Here is a 24,052-nt window from a genome sequence, read left to right on the forward strand (position 1 = left end):
GGCTTGTTTGATTGCAATGGGGATGACTTTTTTCCCTGCCCACATTTCTCTCTCAGCTATATTGTCTCTAATGAAATTGCCCATTCGGTGTTAGGCTTGTAATCTAAACTGAGTGCTATAGATTAACAGTTGTTGCTGCTTTATTATTGAAATGAGAGTCATGGGATCAATTTAACTGTTCCTTGCTTCATTATTTGCTTAAGACAACAGAGTCATCTCTGCAAATTCTATTGTTTTGTGGGTATTTTTAGCTTAATTATCATAGATATTAGCAACAATCAACAAAGATTTCCTAGGTGCATGCGCTTGCTCCTTGGAACACTAGTTTTTTATAGACTTTGTACTTTTAACTTGCCGCCTTCCTTGTAGTCAATCCAGTCTGCTCTCAGAAAAAAGCAACCAACCAAAAAAACCCAATCCAACTTATTTTGCAAAACCATTAGTGCTTTCCTAAGTAGTTTATTTTAAGAATTAAAGGCATAGTGGTGGTTATGCCTTCTGTTATACATGTAGCTAAATATTCTGGCAATTGAGGGTACGCTGGGGACTTCAGATTTGGGAGGGGATTTATTTCGAATAGTTCAGAATAAATCAAAACCTTCCTTTAAAGTGAGCTTTCAGTAAGGCCTGACTGATCCCAGGTTTACCTTTTTTTGCAGGTTATCATAAGCCAAAGACAGACATGTTGCACAAATGTCTGCACCCAGCTGCAGCTGGTTTGTTCCTTCCAGCCTGGCCAGGCAGTGATCACAGGTCTGGATCGGAGGATAGCGCCTCCAGTAAAGGGAGTTACAGTTAGGTTTATATGATCTGAATTGAAGTAAAAATCTAGCCTCCAGTATTGCCAACATAATATTTTTTAAATCCATCAGTATAATTTACTAGACTCCTAAATCATAAACTCACCTATCGGTGATATTTGAATTAGTATCCCCCAGCTAGCTTAGAGCAGGGGGAGTAGGTGCCAAGGGAAAGCTCTCATTGTCCATTGAATATGCTGAATTTTGGATCCTGGCATGAGTTCATTTGAAGTTTGCTGGACAACTTTATGCAGAATATGTAAACAAAAGTCTCTCTGATCAGTTGGAGCATAGCTGGATATCCCAGCAGAATAAAGAAATCAATCTGCAGTTTTGTTTATACTGCCTATCTTCCATTTAAAGTGTAGGAGGAAAAAGGTCTTATTAACATTTCTTAAGAGTGCCAGTAAAAGTACTAGGCAGTTTCTTGCATTTGAAGTACCAAAAAAGCAATTTTAATATCTAGTTTAACATAACATAAACATATTTAGCTTCCGATCAACATTTCACCAACCATTTAGATTACTTCTACGTACTTTAAACATAATCACTGGAAGCCTCTTAAACTCCTTGCAAACTGCATCCCTCACAAGATAATTTCTAAGAAAAAAATTAAAATTTTTTAAGATAGGCATAATTATCCTTATGTTGCAGTCCTTCTTCTTGTACCTCATCCTCTCTTCCTCTTTTCTGCTTTTCCCCTTCCTCCCCAAATAGGTAAGACAGTAGGAAAGCAGGACTAATTTTATATCCATTTTAACAGATGCCAAACTAGTAAAAGGGGTAGAGAGAGCAATGAGGGCTCTATTTTGGCACGGTACCTGGAATCTTGTAGGATTTACACGTGTTACTTAGGTGGTTAGGTGCTCTGCTGAATCCAGGCTTAAGTATTTTGCCCAAGGATACAAAGAATAATTAAAAATTAATACACAAATTTGGGTTCAATACCACTTCCATCAGAGCGTACTCTTAATTGCTTTAGTTTTAATTTAGCTGTTCAAATTTTGGACACTTTTCTGTAAAGGTGAGCTTTGGCATATGTCCTTATCAGACGAAGCCTTCCTGAATGAATTTTTGCTGTCCAAACAGATGTTAGCCATATGCGGGGGGGAAAAGGTACGTTTGGGATTTTTTGTTTGCTTGGTTGGTTTTTTTAAGGTAATATGGAGCCATGCCAGACTGTATACAAATGCCAAACATTGGGGTTGCTGGCTACAATACGTTAAAGCAGAGGTAATCCTGGCTGTAACTGGTACCGATCAGCTGACCAGTATAACTGCTCCCAGGCAGGGACTCGAGCGGCGCAGTGCCGGCAGAGGCGGTGAGCTCCTTCCACCCAGCAGACTGCGCGGCTCTGCACGCAGCCTCCCTCTGCAATCCTTCTCCACTCATTTGCACATTTCTCCATAATTTTGCCTGCAGTAGAAAGTCTTTCTTCTTGAAAACAGAAACAACCAAGATTTAATGAGGAGATTCAGCTTTCCTTTGATAAGACTGTGGTCACAACAGAGTTTGCTTGCCTGCATAGTCCCAACGGTGCAGACAGAAACTCCAATATGTTTGCTTCTTTAGCATTATTTGACCAGCTAAAAATTCAAGCCAAGGATTTCTTGTATTGAAAGAATGCAAATTTTTTTTCTCAATATTAGAACAAAAAGATATACACATATCTGTAGGTGGTATGGAAATGAGTGTTTGCTGGTGTACAGCTGTGGGATATAAATTGCTCCCAAATGATTTTTTTTTTTTTTTTTTGCTACGCCAATCTAACATAGCACAATTCTGGGACATGCTAAAGAAGACTTTTCAAGTAGAAGCTTCCAGTTAGATGGTGGTGTCTGCACAAAATAACTGCAGACTAGAAAACTGAAAACCTATGTATGTTGGTAAATACTGCCTCATCTAACAAATGCTTCAGTAAGTTAATATTCACCCTACCTGAAGAAGCTGTGCAATTCTCCCTACCCATGTACAGAATGACTTTGTATCTCCCAAATCTTCTGCCGTTGAAATCCACAGGCTATTCATATCTCACGAAAGGCTGTCCCTTGGCTGTGCTGGCCATGGATGTTGCCTTTCAGTGTTGCCCTGCAGCAGATTAGCAGAAACATTTAGTGTGTCTGCACGGTGCAGCTCTCCTTTCTTCAGTCTTTTTGTTGTAGCTACGACTCTCCTTCTGAAAACAAATGCCCTGCAAGTTACTAACCTGTCTTCCATCACCTGAAGACAGGTTTTTCATCTGGACTCTGTGAGGCTGTCTGAAAGGAGCTCCAAAGGCTGTGTGTGCTGGGGAGAGGGTGGCCCCCTTTGCACATCACAGAGAACTGGAGGAGACGTGTTTCAGCGCAGAATTCTACAGCAGTGAGAGTTTTTGGGACCAATACCAACAACTCATTCATACCTTGGTTGAATTTATATTGATTAAGGAGGTGATAGAGACCAAAGACTTTCTCTTGCAGCCATAACTCAAACTATTACACTGACTGATTTGGATAAAAATCTTTGCTTTTGTAGTAAATGCTCCTGTGCAAGAACCTGTCATTCAACTAGGAAACCACTGTTTCAGAGCTCTAACTTCAACCCATGGTCTGAGCTTAAAACAGGTATTTTCTGTACTGCCAATTTGATTTTACCTGCCACAAGTACAGACCCCTCTAGAGTCTTTACTACAAATTCTTGTCAGCTTCTATCTTACAATGCCTGCCAGTAAAGTCAACAGTTTCCTCATGGTGGTGTTTTGAATACCACATTTTTATGCAGTACCTAGATTAGGACTGTACAATGTGTTATGTTGATGCCACTATGTGATAATACTTAAGCAGTATGGATTTTTTTCTTTTTATGGTAGACCTCTGTGTATGGATTGTGTGAACTGAAAAAGAGCCTGCAGCAAGAACCTGACATGTAGTCACTGTCCCACACGGCCAGAAATAACAGAGGTGATTGTGCTGTTTTCACCCAGCAGAAGTCAAGCTCCCGGAGGGATGATGCAAGCTGGGTGCTAATGCAACTGGCCCCACTGGAGGAAGGGGCCAACTGGGAGAAAACCAGTTTGCCTCTTGTTAACAATGCCTTACTGCAGACCCTCCTCCATTCTTACTTACAGTCTTCTCCGGTTGTGTTGGGATGGCAGATTTTACATTTAACTAGTTGATGGAGTAGGGGACGATGACCCCTGATGATGATTTGGGTGCAGGTGTAACGAGATTAATACTGTGGGACAGTTGGGGTGGAAAGCCAGGTATGATTATTGTCCGTTAGCCAAACACGCCTCATCCCTGATGAGGGGGCTATTGCATGGCTCCTACCAGAACCAAGGAAAACTCATCAGTCCTTTTAATCCAGGTAGTTTGTAATGTGCTTTGGGATTTTCTGAGGTTAGAAGAATATTTGTTACTGCCGTTCAGCTGAGGAATGTTTTAGGAAGCAATTGCCATCTGCCTACTGTGTGAAGAGGGAGAAAACCAGTAAGTTCTGGTAATGTAATGACCACAATTTCAGGTCACAAGTTTTCAACCAAACCTTGATTCAGCTCAGGAAACCATTAGGGACTATTTAACATGGCAGTAACTCTAATTACAGCATCTCCAATATTTGAGTGAAGCCAATGGCTCTCCTCCTACTTTTCTCCCGTAGCAGGGTTGTCACCAAGATGATCTCTGCTCTCTCAGCTTTCCTGCGGTGAGAACCCCCGTGTCCCCAGCGATTCATAGACGAATCTGTGTTCTACAGGACAGAAGTTTTCCTCCTGCGATTTATCCATCCTAGCCCAGTGCCAATCACTAGAGTCTCAAGGCTGCTTCTGCAAAGACAAATGACTTGGCCTTTGGTCTCGTAAATACACTTCCTCACTGGAACTAGGTTATTATGCCATAAAACCTTTCATCCCATTAATGAAGAGAGCATGAAGCATGTCAAATAGACAGTAATTGGTATAAGAAAGCTGGATACTGCAGCCTGGCCTGATAGGGAAAGTTCTGGCCTACTTTATTTTCAGAACTATCATCGTAACAAATATTTATGGATAGGTGGGATTTTCCCACTGTTTTTAAGGCTGAGGAGTAGGTGGCTGTACAATCCTACCCATTTGTTTTCAAATAGTTATTTGGCATGGGCAGAGTGGGATGGCTTTCTCAAAGGGGTATAGAAACATCCTTTGCTTGGCACTGCAGAGAAAGCCAAGAAAACAACAGCATGTTTGTTTTTATCTGGCTCATTTATTGCTTACATTTCAACTGTGCTTTTATGAAGGCAAGGTGAATTTAAATGCAAAGCAGCAGAGAAATCCACTGAAAGATAAAAGAGCCTGAAGCCATTACAGGCAAGTGGAATAATTGATGGTATGAATCTGAAGAGCAAGTGCATGTGAGGCTTAGTGACATCTTGTCTTATTTTTGGGATAGTCATTTTCGGTTGCCGACACTTGAGTGTGGCTGGGAGAGGGTACAATAATGCAGCCTGCTGCCTCTGCTTATCAGGAGAGACGACTTCCAAAGGCTCAGCACTGAGGAGTCCTTCAGAGGGCTCAGAGTGGACCCAGCTACCCCAGTGCTTGCTGCTTTGCTTCTGACCTTACGGGTTATTTTTTGCTGAGGTCTAGTCTGTGGAGAAAGGCTTGGGTGTTCTCAGAGTGCTGTGTGCTCATTCGAACTTCTTCCATGTATTGAAAAACAAAAGGAATGCTTCTTGACAAGGGGATGGGAAAAGCCAAATGATTCTCTAAGTTTCTAATTTAGATCCCTACGCCCGTACCAAGTGCCAACATCCTAGTGCTTGTCTTCCCTCACACCCACAGCTGCTTCATGCACTTCAGTGACAACCTGTGCACGCCCCTGACTGCCGCTGTTCAGCATGCTGGCCATCCAGTGCCCATCACTACCTATCTACATACTGCAGGAAAGTTATTCCTACAGTTACGACCGGGGGATCAGATCGGTACGCTGGATGTATTAAAATTGGTGTAGATATAGTACTTTACTCCTGCAGAAGGTCTGGTCCCCTGGCCTGAGCTGTTTAGATGCATCGAGGATAATACCACTGTGCTGGTTTTGGCTGGGATAGAGTCAATTTTCTTCATAGTAGCTAGTATGGGGCTACGTTTTGGATTTGTGCTGAAAACAGTGTTGATAACACAGGGATGTTTTAGCTATTGCTGAGCAGGGCTCACACAGAGCCAAGGCCTTTTCTGCTTCTCCCCCCTCCCCACCAGCGAGGAGGCTGGGGGGGCACAAGGAGTTGGAGGGGACTCAGCCGGGACAGCTGACCCCAGCTGACCCAAGGGATATTCCAGACCATAGGACGTCATGCTCAGTATATAAAGCTGGGGAAGAAGAAGGAGGCTGTGGGGACGTTCAGAGCGACGGTGTTTGTCTTCCCAAGTCCCCGTTAGGCGTGATGGAGCCCGGCTTTCCTGGAGATGGCTGAACACCTGCCTGACCATGGGAAGTGGGGAATGAATTCCTTGTTCTGCTTTGCTTGTGTACACAGCTTTTGCTTTACCTATTAAACTGTCTTTATCTCAACCCACGAGTTTTCTCACTTTTCCTCTTCCGATTCTCTCCTGAATCCCACCATGGGGGGAGTGAGTGAGTGGCTGTGTGGGGTTAGTTGCCGGTGGGGGTTAAACCATGACAACCAGTGATTTTGCTAGTAGTGGAAAAGTACAACAGCAACAATATTAGAACTATTGCAAGTGACAAAGAGCTGTGGTTCACTGCAAAATTTTTTGTTGCAGATCATAAAACACAAGTGAAGAAATGCTTTCTTGAGTGATCATTCACTTTTTGCTGCTTATTTTTAATATTAAGAATCTTTTTGGACACGCTTAATAATGTTTTATGTTGTGCTATTCCATGCAATGGGAAAAGCTGCAACAGATTCAAGGACTTAGTGTGAGCTGAAAAATGAAGGAATAGAGCTGAGCCAACTGGTACTTTGCAAATCCATCTTATGATAATTAATACCTGTCTCTCTTACTTCTCAGAGGAATCAGTCCAATTTTTCCATCCTGAGGGACAAAGAAAACTCCAGTCCAATTGCCTGCTAGTATGGATTGGCCAAACTGCAAAGAAAGAAAAATTGTATAAGTGTCCACGAGAGAGCAAGAGCAGCTCTCATTCTGCATCTTAATGGCAGCACAAAATGACCAGCACTTCTGCAGCAGATTACAGGGTCACATCTCCCATTACTGTGGAGTGTGCAAAGGCAGAATACATAACTACAGATACCACAGTGCTGTCTTCTCTGCTTCTCAAAATACTTCTCCTGTGGTTAAATAAAACTCTGAGGTGCTTTACTTGTGCTATTCCCATCTGCTTTCATTGCCTTTTTTTTTTTTTTAATAGCAATGGAATATGCTGAGCTGCAAATGCTGTTACTCACTGCATTCTTCCTCATCCCTGGAGTTATATGTTCATTTCCAGCTTGTAAAAATAACCTGTTTATTCCATTTCCAAGTCCTGCATGAGATGGTTCTTATTTTCCATGTACTGGTTCCCTGTAGTTTTATCACATCTGGCTGCCCACCTATGTGCTTTGTCTCAGCTATGGAGTTTTCCTTCTCCAGAAAATTGCAGAGCAATTCTCTCCAGCAGCAGAGAAATAATTGTCAGTGCAAAAGCCTCTGTGTGTTGAATTAATTGCAAGCCTCACCATTAATTTCAGAGAAAGCAGTACAGTGCCCTAATTTATCCTGGATGATTTGGGGGATCATTTCTTTCTCTGATTGTCTCCACTCAGTCAAAATAGAAGATCATATGCTCTCTGCTCCCACCTCCACACACCTTATGCATCGCACTTCACCACTCTTGCTCCCTGCACTCTCTGCAGGCTTTGCCAGGCTAGCCCATCTGCTGAGGAGGCTGCAGTCTGCGTCTGCTACAGCAGAGCTGAGTTTAATTTCAACAGTAATCAGCATGGTCACCATTGCCATAGGGGATAGACAAACAATAGTGGACTTCATTTGTAACAAAGCAGCCTGAGGATGGGTGGAAAGAAAAATACACCTTCCAATAAAAAAGGTAGTAAAGCCCTGGGATATATGGTTAAGGGGATGGTGGAATTTTTTATAGATTGGACAAGGATGTCTCAGGCTCACTGTGGCCCTAGGTGATGCTTGGAGCTGAAGGGTGGGCTGGATGCCCCCACTTAGCCAGCTCCCTGCTTTTCCATGGCTGTGCAATTGGCTTCCAAAGGAACTGTCATTCTATCAATAGCCTTATTATCATTGCTTTATTATTTTCCATTCAGAGACTGCAAAATTTAATTACTAAGCATCCCCTAACTCCACCACTCTTCACACAGCTCTGGTCTCTTCTGAATCCATCCACAACCACCTACTGTCAGTCAGACATGTGCAGATGGATCCCTGGAGCATCTGTAGGACAGGTTTATGAGTAATTTTCTATCATCTGGAAGGTTACAAACAGCACAGCAGCATAAATGTGACCTGCCTTCTGCATTTATACCTAACACAAGACTAAGAAACAACTCTAGCAGACCGGAAAGCTCTCTAGCCCCCAAAGCTTCTCCAGGATGGATTATTTACTATCTAGCACCTATCAGAGAAATGAGACCTTATCCAACACAATCTCTTTTATGTCCACTTCTTATCCATTCTCCTTTAATCCATAAGAGTCTCAATCAGGATTGATCAAAATACTGAATGAGAAACTAGCTGGCATAGGGTATTTATTTTTGACCTATTTTATGACCTATTTCTTCATTTGTACCCTGCTAGAAAATTGCATGCTTGGCTTTGACACCCTGTATGTGACACATGCCGAAATGTTTCCTGACTAGTGTATGCCAAAACCTTTCAGCCTCTGAGCTGTCAGGTACCACGTTCACTCTGGTTATTTGCTGTTCACAGCGCAGGACTCACCCACATAAGGAGGACAAGTGGCACAGTTTCTCTCTAAACTTGCAGGATAGTCTTGTGAAGATGACAGACTGTCGTGGTTTAACCCCAACCAGGACACAGTCCTTCCACAGGACCTGGTAGGACCCGCTCCACTAACCTCACCAGGAGCTGCACAAATAGACAACTGTCATCCAACCCAGCAGTGCCAGCGCAGCAGCCTGGGTTTGGACACTTAGAGGCACCAAAGGGTTAGGAGTCTCAGCCTGAACAGAAAGTCAGAAAAACCAGATGTGTAACTTGTTGGATTCCTTTGAAAACATCACCTATTTTTAGTAAAATTTGTGGAAGTATTTCTGTTATTTGACCGAAGTATTTTCACTTCTCTTCTGTTTGGAATAACAAGACATTTTTCCCTAACCCATCACTAAACACAGCCTCTTCAACCCAGGGTGCAAGGCTCATCACCTCGTACTGGCGCTGGGGTCCACAGATGAGTTGCACAATGTATAGCTGAGAAAGCTACAGAGATACTGTGACCCTTTAAGCTAATTTCATATTTCAGCAATTCATAAATATATCTAGAAAAAGAAGTACACCATTTCTACTGGTTTCTAGTTCCTACTGAAATACAGTTCTGGGGGCTCTATTACTGGCAATCTATCCTGGATGCATTTTAAGTTAAGTACAACAATTGTTAAGATAGCAGTTACATCTGCTTATTATAAACTAAATATTTTTTCCTAAGCAATAAACAAAGAAAAAAATCTTTTTATTCTTTGGCAAGGAGAAGAAATTTATCTGTGAAAGCCAAACCGTAAAAAAAGCTTTGTTGTCATTGTCAAGGTCTCACACAGGATGAAGGCATTAAGTCCTAGCAATACATCTTCACAGTGGGCAGTTGGCTGTTAATGCAGCTCAACACATTTACTTTTCTATCTAAGAGACCCCTTTTTATGCCACTCTGGCAGAGACTGAAAATACAAGCTTAACTTTGTTTGGCTTCAGCTGGATGCAGAGATTCAGTCTGGATGTTTATCTGAAATGTCCTTTTTGCTCTGGAAATGGCTGCTACTGTGAGTAGAGACAATAATGTAACAAGATAAATGAATTTACGTTGTTTCATGGGACTTCTCTAAACAGAAGAGGTGTCTATGGCTCCTGAGGCAGGACATACACATTGCTCACTACGTGCTGCTTCACCCTCTGCTCGCTTCAATCGAGAGCTATGCTTCTTCTCATTCTCTGTTTACTTCTCCCAGTTGCAATGAAGTCATCGAGATGGAAATTGCTTGTTTGGTTCTCTGGGAACAAAAGTAAATCCTCTTGGGAAGTTTCCACCCATCAGTATGTAGGCCTGGCAAAAATCTAGAAGTACAGAGGCATTTCTTGCATTGTAACTTTCTAATAACCTTTTCTAAAACTCAGAGGTTGAATTTGGCCTGAGCTTTAGAAAGTATTCAGGCCAGAGCTCATTATATACAAACTGTTTCGCTTCCCTTTAAACCAACATGAAAAAAAGAAGAAAAAGCAGAAGTTTCAGTTCTACAAACAGCTCAGCACTTCTGAGAGCTAGCTCAGTGGCTTTGCTCCAAGACCTCTGTTGCCTCTTCCTTTCCTACCTGGAACACCTTGAGCCTGCACATCCAGAAAGTGTTTGGGGAAATTTTATGAAGAACAAGTGTTATGGAAATCTTAGCTCATAATTTTTAAAAAAATCATTCAAACCACAAACTGTGCAAGGATTTGCAACAGCAAAATGAAACACATTTTAGAGATGGCTGTATTCACGGGAAGCAAAACGTATAGGAAATACATGATCCGTCTTCAAAAGGAATCCTATTTTTCCCCACATCTCATGAAGTCATCGATTCTTCAGAACTTCTCAAATGAATCCAGAGTGAAAGCAGTGCCTCGCAATGGGGTTTGACACTATTTTCGCCACAGTCAAAGCAAAAGTTCCCATTTTAAGCAGTAAAACCCTGGAGGGAATGTGCCAGCCAAGAGAGATTAAACATTCTTTGTATTGTACAACAAAAAGCGTTGTAAGGTTGATTACAATAAAAGCTTTCCAAAGTGACAGCATTGGGTTCCTTTTCTTTTTCTTCCCCCTTAAGCTGTTAAATAGTTATAAAAAGAAATACCATTTCAGTAAAGTGCATGGTCATTCAGTGTTCAGAAGCTGGGTAAAACGTACATTCATTTTTCATGCGCAGAGAGCTTACCATTTCGCTCCCTGGGGGTTAGTTGTGGAGCTGAATCTCTTGCAGAAAGCTATGCTGTTGGATTGTAAATAGGAAATTTATATTTAAAATACCCTGGTATTGTTTTGAGATTGGCCAGGTTTATGTCAAACTTTCTAGGCTCTCCAGGAGGCAGTTTCATTAATGTCACAGCAATTCAATAAGGGTTATATTACTTGCGAAGAGAGTCTATTTGTTTATGGCTTTTATTGGATTTTTTGCAACATGCCTAGCTTAAAGTCAGAACAGAGAAACTTCCCCACTATAATCCCAAATTTACTCACTGCAGTGTGAAAGTCTTTCAAACATCTCCTAGCAGATAGAGTTAGTCAAAGCTCTGCTGAGATCTAGTAAATCCTTCTGTCCAAGCAGACAGCCTGTCAGTGGACTATACCTTGTTAGGTCAGAGCAGTGAGATTGGATCCCAGCCTCATGTTAGAACATTCAGCGTGGTGGAAAAGTGTGGAGGTGAGCGGCACAGATCGCTCTTTCCTTTTCTCTTCATTTTACTTCAAGAAATTCAATGAGATTTACTTTTGTCTATCTAGGGAATTCAAAGTAAAAGTCAGAAAATGTAAACTAAACCAGTAGTCTGCCCTTTTGAAATTAAATACTTGACTTACAATTCCCAGGCATGACCCACACACCTTGGGTTAATGCAGTTCTGCATTTACCAATTAGGAACAGAACGGGGCAACAAACAAGATCTCATCAAGCTGATTGACCAGGAAATATCTGATCTGAATTTTGTTAACAGAAAACCATTCTAAGTGATACCAAAGCCTTCCTGCTTTTGTGATAACTACGTTTTCTGTGAGCAAACCATCCTGATGATAGAAATTTCCCAGCTATCTTTTTCAGGAATAATTGGGTCATGATAATACATTCCCTTGAAGAGAGACTGGAAAGATTAGGCATGCTTGTTTTGGAAAGATTAGCCACACTTGTTTTGGAAAAGAAGGGTCATGATAAAAATAATGACTGCTTTTCTAAGGCGTATCAGAAATCTTTAATTGTGTTTTTATACAAGAATGGGAAGATATTTATTTAAAAAAATGACAAGTTCAAACTCATAAAAGGGAAAGCAAATTCAGTAAGATTTGAGACTATTTTATGAATAGCAAGAATAAACAGAAGTGACAAAGGTGGCACCGAACATCCCCGTCTCAAATGAGAGTTTAAATGTTCTCCAATTGAAAGAAATGCCGAAAGAAACCTCTCTGTGTGCAAATGCCATAAAAACCATTAAATACCCCAAAGCTGTGGGCTTTTTGTACTGTTTTCTTTTTGGATGTGTTGAGTGCTAGCCAATAAATCCTTGTTTACTTCAGGAGGAAATGGTTTCAACTGAATTGAAGCTAAATTTTAAAAAAGCCCCACAACAATTTCAAGGAATCTGGCCTCATATCTGTCTGTTAAAAAAAAAAATCAAACAAAGTAAGCTTCCCGTAAATGTTTTTAAATAACTGCCTTTTGTATTTCTGTTCTTCTTACTGGGAAGTTTGGAAAAGACCTTTCTTTGGGATTTTGATGAACAACTGCAGGTATCTGCTGCAAATAATAGTCTTTTCTCCGTTTGAATGTTATTTCTCAACAGTAAGGTGCTAGGTAAGGAACAATCTTACAGCAGGCTGTGAACGTACAACAATTCCTAGCTTCCTTGACAACTTTCTCCCCAGGAGCAGCATCTACCTAGCTGCAAATGCACAGTATCTCTGCCCAGACCCTACATAAAACAACTATATTCACTGACAGAAAAGTGAAGAGGCCATCTGGTTCATCCGCCTGCTCCAAAGCAATCACTAATGATCCTGAAATTTCTTCAGCTTTTTTGTTAACAGGGCAATCTAATTTGAAAACACACATCTAAGCACCGTACCTCTCCTATTAGAATCACTACCCTCTGTTTTCCTAGTGTAATCGGAGTTTTGGTTGTTTATTAATTCTTGCATTAGTACACAGACATCAAAGATGCTTGATGGGACAGGCTATTTACTCCCTTCTTATTCCTATTAGGGACAAATCTATCCAATAGATTTTTAGGTTCTTGCTGAGTCCACCATAATTTTTAGCTGCCTGTAGACTTTCTTCTCTTCCTTGTTATCATACTTCATTATTGCTAACCCCTTCAATAGAGCAGCAATCGGCAAAGATTTCTTTCATTTCTTTACAAAGTGCAGTTGAGCTTTGATTGTCACTTCAGGACACCTCACCTTATGATCAAGGAGATCAAAATAACCCTTTGCAGCCATGCATTTACCAAGGGTGCATCTGTCTGTGCCTGAATCTTGTCTCTTGCCAGGAAAGAGCATGAGAACATTGCCTGAATCCCCAGTCTGGTTACATATGAAGGTGTCCTCTGACGGTACCAGTGGAATTGGTGTTGATGAAGAACCCGAGGCAGTGTTAGTTTCTGGACTGAGCACAGCAGCTGTTCATTGCCATGTTGGAGTGGGGGCTTGGAGGGAACACGTCTCTTGGAGTGTAGAGTCCAACGGGCAGATCTGTCACTCTTGTCCCTGCAGGGAGTTTCTGTTCCCTCCCTGGAAACCGCTGCCAGGGGCTGGGAATCTTGCAGTCTTTGGGCTACGCAACCTTTCCTTCAACACCCGTAGCACAGGTAACACAGAGAATGCATGGGGGTCTTTCAGAAACTCTTTGGGTTCACTGAAGTGCTAAGGAACGGTGTCTGGGTGAAAGCTGAGCAAAGCTCCAAAGCAAATTCCAAAACAATGGATAAAATTTTAATTGTGTCAGTCCTTGCAGCTCCTCAGTGTACTGCCACAGGTGTCTCACCTCAAGACCGACTGACAACTCATGACCTCCTGAAGAAGGGAAAACTGAGCCTTAATCTTCTCCACAATATTATCAGCTTCAAAGTGGGAAGAAAGCAGTTGTGTTCCTGAGCTGGAACAGCACATTTTTCCAGAAGGTATGGGCTAACTTGGAAAGTATTCTCCCCCAGTGTTATTCTCCCCAATATAGAAGTTCTAATATATTTTGCGTTCATTTTCCAGAACTTAGGTTAAAACCACAAAGGAGCTGCGAGCAGCAAGTGATGACTGTGGCTTTGTTTGGACAGGTATTCAGCCCAGGGCAGCTGGGGGTGGTTCCCTCTAACCTTGCAGAACCGCAGGGCCAGTGGGACTCGCTCTGCTGCTCCCTGCCTCTGCTCTGGATGCTGGTGGGAACAACTGAGCAGAGACAGCTGAAACACAGTTTTACATCTCTTGCTCATCTACTTAAATTTAGTGTAATTTCAACTTTGATTGCAGTTGGAAGCAGTTATTTCCCCAAATCGTACTGTTCCATCCCAATGATTTTTAAGGCTGAGTCTCTGACCTAATTCCTCATGTAGGGCAGCTGGCACAAAGACTTCTACTGATTTCAGTTGTGTCAGGTTAGGATCTTCCTTCAGTCTATCCTGACTCCTGTGAAAAAACACTCTATAGGCTTAAATATCCTTCTGGAGAGCATGAGATGTGTTTCTGTTTGGTGTCTTCCTGGCCGCAGTGCTGTGTTTCTCAGGTGAGATCAGGGTAAGCACAGCTGAGCCTGCCCAGGGCCAAACCCTGCCTTGCTGGAGGGAAAGGGAGGGAGCACATGAGCAATACTGAGCTCAGGTGGGGCTTATAAAGGGGGAAGCCAAGTTAGTCAGCTGCTGTGGTGAGTTTGGGAAGGACTGACCAAGAGGTAGGAGGTAAATTGGTATTATTTAAGGTTTTATAGGTGTGCTTTAGAGAAGGAAAGTGGATGGAAGCTTAGCTTGTTGCCATGTGCCCTGGTGTGAGTACTCTGAGAGGCTGGGTGGAGAAAACCAGCCCCTACGATGTCCTCTGAAGCATTTTTCCTGACCTGGTACCTTCATGTTGTCAGCCTGCTAGTGACTTTCTTCATGCTTCTGAGAGCTGCTGTGTGGGCTTGGCAGATGCAGCTGATGCAATATTTGTGCATTATGGTTTATGTTGTCCCATCCGTGCTATGGCAAGCCGTGTTTGCAGAAGAAAACTTTTTGATATTTTTTTCCCCTAAATATCATTTTCCTAGTTTATTACTAATTGAAAAAGGGATTTGCACTTGAAGATTTCTATCATTGGTTCTCCGCAGATGAATCCAAGCTGCACACTTGCTGATCAACTGCCAAGGTATTTATCTGTTTCTCGTTGGAGCTCTGGCTGGGTTTCCTTTTTGATATTCCAGTGGAGCAAATAATGCTTGTAATTCTCCTTCAGTCCAGCAAACTGTATCAGCAGCATACTTTTACAGGTTTTCCTTGCTGGTGCAAACAGCGTCTGGCTCCCTGTGGAGTTGGTGTGGGTCCAGGATAGGATCCCTGTGGTGCTTTTCAAATGCCCCACTGCAAATCTTTGCATTACGTGATTGCGATGTCCTGCTGGGTCTCTGTTGGAGCGTAATTTTGCAAGCTTCAGCTTTGAAGGCTGTGGCAGGTCATGGAGTACTCCTTCCGATGTGCTTGTTCTTAACCCTGTGGCACGCCTCTGGTCATGAGCTGTGCTTGGAGTTCATCTGGCTGAAAAATAAGCTGCCAAAAGCAGTGGTCACTTTTAAATCCCCGTCTTTAATCTGTTGCCCAGTTCAGCCCAGCACACATCTGAAGAAACAGCCGGAGAGCAGTGCGCGGGTGGCTGGGAGCGTGCGGCAAGAGGGGGTGTGGGGGAAGGAGCTGTTTCAAAGCAAGGCTGCCAGCGAAGGAAACTCTCAGAAATTTGTAGCTTAGCTGAAGTGGGTTTAGCTCGAAATATATGGAAAGCAAAGTAGGATTTTTTTTAGTTCTGCTTCTAAACCTTTGGAGAGTGTAGGCACTTGACACATAATGGCGAGGGAGCAAGAGGAGACTCTAGGCTTGCTGGAAGATTGGCAGTGCAGTCTCCTGTGGTGTGGGTATTAGCAACGTGCTTGCACTGGTCCGGGCTGGCTAGCCTTCCTCCTGTAGGTGTCTGTGCTGCTTCTCCTCTTCATCAGTCTTGTGGTGTGTGAGTGTTATTAGCTCCTGGGAAGGGCCTCACAACCTCTCCTGATCAAACCTTTTGTGTATTTTAATATATTTTTTTAATGTCTTTCTTCCTTGGTAACATTTCTGTTGAACCCGAAGGAAATGGTACCAATCTGCAGATTTCTAGAAGGAATTGATTATTGCTTTTCTGAGTAGCGCTCTCCTGCCAACATGCAACGATACCATTTCCAGCAGGTGCTGGAAAGCTCTGGTTCCGTGTTGTGAGCTTTTTCCCATTGCCCAGCCCTTAGTACTTGCCATTATTTGTCTCGGAGCCTGCTATGTATCATGGCACACCGAGAGGCTGGTGTTCCTGTGTTGCAATGTAGTGTTTCTTTTAGGTATATGAAGATTTTTAGCTGTAAATATGGGTATAGGGAGTATTTGTGAAAATTTAGTTACTGAATGTCCAATTTCAGGCACAGATATGCTGGATTTTCTGAAGATCCTTAGAAATTTAACCTATGGCTACCCTATTTAACTGTTTCAAATTTTTGACTTGGATTGCCCCTCTTTTCTCCTGTGGAAGAGTCGTGAACTCATGGTTTTGGTTTTTATGTTGTCTTGGTGTTTGGATGCAGGCTGTGTCCAGAGGATGGAAAATCCGCAGGTTGGTGAGAGCTTTGTGTAAAACTGCTTTCAGTGAGGTCGGAGCTATTTAACAGTGGTGCCCTGTGTAGGACTCCACACCTTTGTTGGGAGCCAAATGCAGAAGAGCTTTCTGTGGAGGAAGGGAGACCCTGTGCTGTTGTTCCCCATGGGGTCACCGTCAGGAAGAATTTCATTCCCTGGAGAATTACTGTCCAGATTCAGGAGGTCTGGATGTGTCTCCAGATGCACCAACCTTTTCAACTTCTCCGCTCACAAACTCGCTGCGGCAGTCTCTGTCGCCTTCCGAATCATCCAATAATCAGCATTTTCTTTCTCTGGTATTTTCCCAGTGAAAGACATTTTCTTTACCGAGTCAGCAAGCAGTGCTTGTTATGATGAATGGAGGCATAAACGTAACAGTCCATGTACGCTGACACTTACTCAATGACAGACCAGTCAAGCAAAACGACTAAATGGGCAGTTGTTCACCTCAGCACAATCCAATCATGCTGTCAGATAATATGTCCTCAAGATCACCCAGATAGCTGTTGCCTTGAAAGTAAGTTTACTGAGGATCAGATCCCTCAGTATCACCGTTTCTGAAGTTAGCTTGGTGCATTTTTATCACTCTTGCCTGTGAGCGAGGATTTCCATAAATTTGCCTGGAGGGTGTTTTGGTCTTATTTGTCGTGAGACATGTTATCATCTGCTTGGTGAAATCCTACATGGCAACGGTATGACAACAAATGCAGCACTTCTGATGGAAAACTGTTTGAAAGGTATTGTTATTGAACCTTTAAACTGAATCAGGCTTTTCTTTTAATGTCTGGGGGACAGCTTGAGTTGGTTGAGCTGGAATACTTGGGTTGTTCTATGTCACAAGTGCTGTATGATTGCTCTGAACATCTGGAGCTGCTGTTATGTCAGAGACTGGGCAATGTACAGAGACTAAAATTAGGGCACTGCTCTGTTGTAGCTGTATAAAGTCATTACCGTTTATTACTCTTCCAAAGAGGTTTTCAGTGGGAAAGCAGAATTCAGCTCCCTGTTCTGCTTAATTCATGCCTGTAGGTGCCCTGCGGGCTGGAGACATGCATGTCTGTAGCTGCAGCCTGGGAGCTGTGCAGCACCCAGCACTGCCTGCAGCTACAGGACCTGCTGCCAGTTCCCAATATCACATTAAGCGTGCTTTGTCCCCTGGGGCTGTGAGTGTGAGAGGTAACTGGGTCATCTTGTAGGTAATTAAGGTTGAAAGTATTTAAATATAGGTTTTAATGAGGGCCCCCCCTCCCCTTTACTTAAATGCCTAAGGTGGTGGGGTTTTTTTTTCTTCAAATATTTAAGGACAGTAGATGATGGCTTTGATTTTCATGAAATTGGATAACTCAGGGGGCCTTCAGGGAGTGGTTAGGTGTTAGAAATAACTTCTTCCCTATGGTGCAAGCAGTGTTAGCTAGCTTTTAACATGACAGTGGTTCCTCAAGAGCTCAGGGTCTTTAAGAGTATTGATGAACTTTGTCAATAAAGTGTGAGCATGTCTAGGAAGAGCTTAGGATAGAACAGTTTCATGTTCTTTACTCTGTGTCTCTAATTTACCTTGAATCTGGCCTCAGCTGATATATGTTCTGTACAATAAATAAGCTAAGTGTTTATGCATGCAACGAAAGTACAAAGACTTATTGTTATATGCAAATTAGGATGATATTAATACTGTGCTGAGATACAGACTTTGGAATGTAGGTGCCATATCTACAATTGTTTACAAGAAAAATAATAACATAAGGTATCTAACATAAGATGACGTGCAGGACGCTATAGCTTATTTTTGAGTTCTCATGCTTGCAAAACATGTTTCAGACAAGTCAGTTCTCAATTTTTTTTTTCAGTCCAGAAAATTTCTCTTACTGATTTTTCTTAAGTTTTATTCAGTTGATGTGGACATCCAAGATAATGTCAAGACATACAAACTATGTTTCATGTAGTGAATACACTTTGGCTAGGACTAGTCCATTGTTCAGTAAAACAGTTGCGGTACCAAATCCTGTATTTACCCATTTTCTTTGTGTTTTTGACGGCTACAAGTTTTTCTGTAAGGGCACCTCTGTCTGCAGCCTCGGTCCATACTGATGGAAAACCCTAGAGAATTCAGATAAGTTGATCTTTTGTAAGGACCTGAGGCGCAACAGAATGTGAGAAGGATTTGTGACATGCAGAGCCATCATATGTCCTGCTGAATTCAGAGTTTGCTGTTGCGAATCTAGCTAAGACATGTAAATTAATTCCAGCTGTGAGATGTAATATAGCTGCGCAGAGTGCCAGGGCTTTATCTCCCCTGAGTGGCCTACCGTAGTTGCTTTTGAGAGATCACATAGAAAACATTGCCTCCGCCCCTGCAGTGCAATCTGATCCTGAGCCTTTCTACTAGACTGTGTACTCTGGAGTCCTGCGGCTTTGAAAGAAAGGAAGAATAAACTAATAAATATCCTTTAATACCTTTTACCTTAAACATAACATCCTATTTTCGTGTTCAGGTAACAATTATTGAAAATGTTGTTTCCATTCCAGCATTCTCAATAAACATGGGTAAGGGAAATAAGATGGAGAATGTGTATGGTATTTGTAAGCAGAACTCTCCCTGCTTCAGTTGTACCTAAAGACTGAGCTCTTATTTCAGATGGCTTTTGTCTTATTCTGTAAAGAAGAACTCTTAAATCATCACAGTCCTTACCCTCCAACTGTGATGACATCTGAGCTAGGAATGGCAAAATAAAATGAGGCAAACTAGGCTACATACTATGAAGATGTGCCTGTTGTATGTTTTTAATTAAAAGAGTGGATGACATTAATTGTTTGAAATGTTTTCACTAGATCTGTATATTGCTGAGTTCTGAGATGAGAGGATTTTTAATTTCTATTTTGTAACCTGTTTAGCTTTGGTTTTTTTCCCCAATTTATTTGTAGTAAAACCAGGCCAGCTGCACAATAAAACCATAAGCTCGCTAACAAAGCAGTACAGAACAAATGCAGGTGTTGTAGTTCTGACCAGAAGTGCAGGTCAATTCAGAAGAACCTAAGTGTCCCTATCAAGTTAGAATTAACATTCCCGTTAACTGCAGGATAAGAAAACCGATCTCAAAATTCATTGCAGCAATAAACCCGTACACCTGTGGGTGGCATCATTGGCCTTCTTTTCACTTTACTGTGCAGTGCAAGAAAGCCATTACCAAACTGCAAAAGCAAGTATTGGTACAAGTGGAAATAAATGATGCATAGAAGTTCAGTTTCTGCCAAATTTCTTTGTTCGCAAAATGAGGATTTTGCAGAGAAAAAGACTGGTTATGACTACTCTCTACTTCAGCTTCTGCCTGGTTATTAAAAGCTGCATGAGCAAGTATGGCAGTCTGGAGCGTGCTCATGAAAGCTATTTGCACTGCTAAAAAGCAGTGAAATACCTATATTAATAAAGAATATACCTAGGTGTCTTTAAAAGCTTTCTACATCTAAAATAGATCCCAAAGGTTATGTTATCCAAGCTGCATTCCTATTATTGAATACATCTAAGCCATAGACCTCCTGCTTTGGCCACCTTAATCCCCGGCTCTTTTGGGTGCCCCGTTAGCAGGACCCCTCTCACCTGCCCTCCGCCACTGTGACACCTTTCCCCAGGGCTCTCTCCCACCTCCTCCTCTCCTTGCCTCAGCCCTTGCATGTAGGTAACACTGTTTGCAAGCATAAATTCCGCTCCATCTTTTAGCTGATGTTTCCCACTCTCTGACCCATGTTCAAGTGAACATCTAAGTTTCTCTGACACATTTTCAGAGCTATCTAGCTGCCAGCTCTAGCTCCATGTAGCTACAGACAGATTAATCTTCACTCCTACCCTGCTGCTGCTTTACTAGACCAGTATGGGCAAAATTCTATCAGTTAGGTTGAAGCATTGTTCCTGACCAAGACTTTTTGGTAGATGCTTTTATTTGGCCATTGTCTAAGTCTTGCTGATTCCTGCTGCAAAACACTTTTTTTTCCACATTTATATACATAAACAAGGCCTGAAATGCAGCTTTAGTTGTGTCCCATTTCAATTAATGTAGCAACTGTTTTTCTCATCTTGGTAACTATGGTCTTCCTTCCTTGTAGCTGTTGGGAAGCCTCTGGAAAGGTTGTTTCCTTAGCCTGTCCCCTTGACCATGTCACCAACTCTCTTTGTATTCCTTCACTGCTTCCCTATTCCCAGTCACATCAGGAATAAACAGGCTGTTCTCATTTGCAGGACTGCTCGTGGCCTCTTCTCTCTTCTCCTCCTCATTATCCTTTTTATTACTCTTGAGCTACCAGCTCTCACCTGGCCCCTGCTAAAACTCTTAATAGTGCAGCTACTAAATACCGAGAGACGTTCCTTTAAGGTTTTCCTACGCTCAGCAGGAGCTCTCTGTAACCAAACCCACCTCCCAACCTTTTCTCTAGTTCCTCCATAAAAGTTTTTTTCATGGCATTTGGCAATGGGTGGGCAGCTGATGTGCTGAGGGTTCCTTGACCCAGGGACCTGCATGGGCATCATTCCCCCGTCTGTCTGGGTTATGGTCTCTGTCTGTTCCACAACAGGGTTTAGTACTTGTCTCACTGTGCTATTTTTATCTTCTCTAGTTATTTGTCACTTTGAAGAATGGGATTATGGTTCAGATATAAGGCTTTTAGGTGCTGCAGTAATACAGATAATTAACTGTAGCTATATATGTCTGATACTGTGTGTAGGTGGTAGCTTTCATTTTACTGATGAAATACACTTAATACACTGCTGTGGCCAAAGTCTGCTCTTGGCTTTGTGTATGTGACCTGCCAATTTCAGCAATAGCAGGGGATTGTCAGCAAGAATATTGCAGTCTTGTTGCTGTTATTTCACTATCAAGACAATTTATGGTACGGTGAGATGATAAGAGTAGATGGGTTTTAGCTCTGTTTACAATGGCTGTGTCTAAGAGGAACTCAAAAAAGTTGGCACTACTGACAAAAGGCGAAAAAAAATCAAGTTTGTTTGCGAAGGGGAATGTGATTTCATCTCTTGCGTTGACATTAAACTTAGAAAAAATAAGTATACGTTCTCTTGCCAGTGATTAAAACTACCATTTAATTTTTTTTTGGCAGACTTTTTAATTTTAAAGTTGATCTTCAGATCCTGAATTGGTATTTAAGAGGGAGAAGGGAGAATTCTGAAAACAGCGTTATATGTTCTACCAGTGGATATCACAAGCTTTCACTCTGATAAATCCAAAGATAGCAATCTCAGCAAAAATTTCTCAGCTGTGTAATAAATTCCATCTTTTTTTCTTTCCTTAAATGCTTAAGGCTGCATTCGACTTTATTACTAAAATAGGATGAAGTTAAATCCTGACCAAGAGCCCATTGAAATCTATGATTGTTTCCAGGGGCCATAAGGGTCTTTGAAAACTCTTACACAAGGATTTGTTCCATCTAGCTTTAGATGCTTACCTGAGGTTCTTGAACTTGGAGTGCACTTAACCTGTGCTCCCCTATAGATGATGAGATGGTTGGTTTCAGCAGGCCATTGATGTCCTGCGTGGGCTGAATTGATCTCTGGAGATACCTGTCTCTGTTCGTTGATTAACTCTCTTCAGCGATTATGCTTTTTAGGTCCCTGAAGTCAGGTGGGGTGAATGTGAAACTGTAGTGTGAAATATCCAGCCTGATAGAACCAGATACCAATGGGGTGCCGCTTCCGAGTAGTTGCACATGTAACCCATAAAGGTTTTAAAGCAATGAAGATTCTGCTGATGTGGACACTGCAAAGTAGGCTTGGTGTGGGTATGGATGTTGTAGGCTTCCTCATATCTTCTTGCCTACAGGTTTGATTCAACATTTGAAACAAAGCTGTTGGGAAGTCTCTCCACCCCCTTGCATCTCTCGGTTCAGACCCTTTCTTCCAATACCCACATCCCCAACAATCGGCACAAGCCTTGTGATTATCTTGAGGGGAGAAGAAGATCAGGTGGTCTTCATACGTTAACTTCCCTTTTATTTTTTTTGTGACTGAACACACAGTTTTGAGTTCCTGTGATAACTCTGTAGGCCCTTTGATACTTTACCGTTACCTTTCCCCACCCAGCAAAGAGCAATGTCTCACACCAACCAGAAGCATTGGATCTCAATGGCTGGGGAAATTCAGTCTTGACCATCTCATATTTGTGCTGCCTTCTGAGCCTGAAATACCTTCAGCTTTGGAGGAGGTAAGCAAAGGCTGCATTACAGCTTCCCTGCAGTTGTTTTGAAAATCCCCCCCCCGGTGTTTCAAGGTTGGAAAAAATTAGCTCTGAAGTATAAATGAAAGTCTTAAGCTCCCAGCCTTAGGAAAGAAAGATGCTATAATAAACAAAGCTGTATGAAATGAAGGATTTTAAGAGGCTCAGAAGTCTGTCTTTCCTGCTATAAAACCTGCTTTACTCCTGTAGCTCCTACATGGACTCTCTACTCCTCTGTTTTTCCTCATTGCTTCAGTGCTTCATATCTTTCCTTAAGCCTCTCCCCCCCAGGTTTGGGCTCAATTTGTCATTGTCCTTACATTGTCTTCACAGCAATGATTTCTCATTTTGATTTTAGTACTTTGCAAACCTTTGCGTTAGAACAAAATAATGAAGTAACTGCAAGGTGATGATAAATTGGGTTATTTTTCTTCAGAGGCCTGATTCTCATCTCAGTAAACTGACATTGCTTCATGGCAATGAATGCTGTCATTGCTGTCTTCCATTTTTCAAATCTGCAAGCCGCAGTGCTTGAGGGATGCTAGATGAAGTAATTCCACTGGAGAACAGCTCTGTGCTTTGCACGAGCTGAGGTCTGTTACAGCCCTGGTTCCAGAGCACGGAGGAATCCTTATCAAGCTGCTCGGAGAAATCTGAAGTAATTTTGTATTATGAAGATACTGCCAGTGTCTTTTCTGGAACCTACAACTGGGGCATGGATGTTCCTAAAATGAAACTGAAACAGCCAGCGGTGCCTGTAGCAAAATAATAATGTGATTTCATGTCCTAGATAAACCCTGTGGCAAATCCCTGCAATTTATGTAAATCTCGCCGGCACGTGCGCGAAGGCCCTGAGACAGAATCCATGAGGCTGTCGGGTCTCTGCGCGTCTGGAGGGCGCTTGCTGTAAATGCTCCGCCGTCCATTTTGTGGGTGAGATTTAATGGCTGAGTGTCTGTGGTGTTAATGACTGAATCATTTCTGCTCCAGTGCTTTATTTCATGTTGTTTTATGACTTTTCAGTTGGATAGCTCCAGTACCAGTGGGGTGCAATATATCAAGCACATCAGGAATCTCCTACATTACTGCTTCAGACCCACTGAAGCCATATATCTCCATGTTTACTGAACTTTCCAGTTGAGACCTCAGAGGTAGAAGTGTTAGGCTGCTAAGATGCTGCATGATGTAAATATCTCAATAAGCTACAGAAGACACAAGCTTTAAATTGCTAATGAAAGAGCCATGTCCCCTTCCACTGTTGAAGGGGCTCACTTCTTGAGCCCACAGCGTGG

This window comes from Haliaeetus leucocephalus, unplaced genomic scaffold, assembly GCF_000737465.1.
Source record: "Haliaeetus leucocephalus isolate CR32 unplaced genomic scaffold, Haliaeetus_leucocephalus-4.0 Scaffold636, whole genome shotgun sequence".
NCBI lineage: Eukaryota > Metazoa > Chordata > Aves > Accipitriformes > Accipitridae > Haliaeetus > Haliaeetus leucocephalus.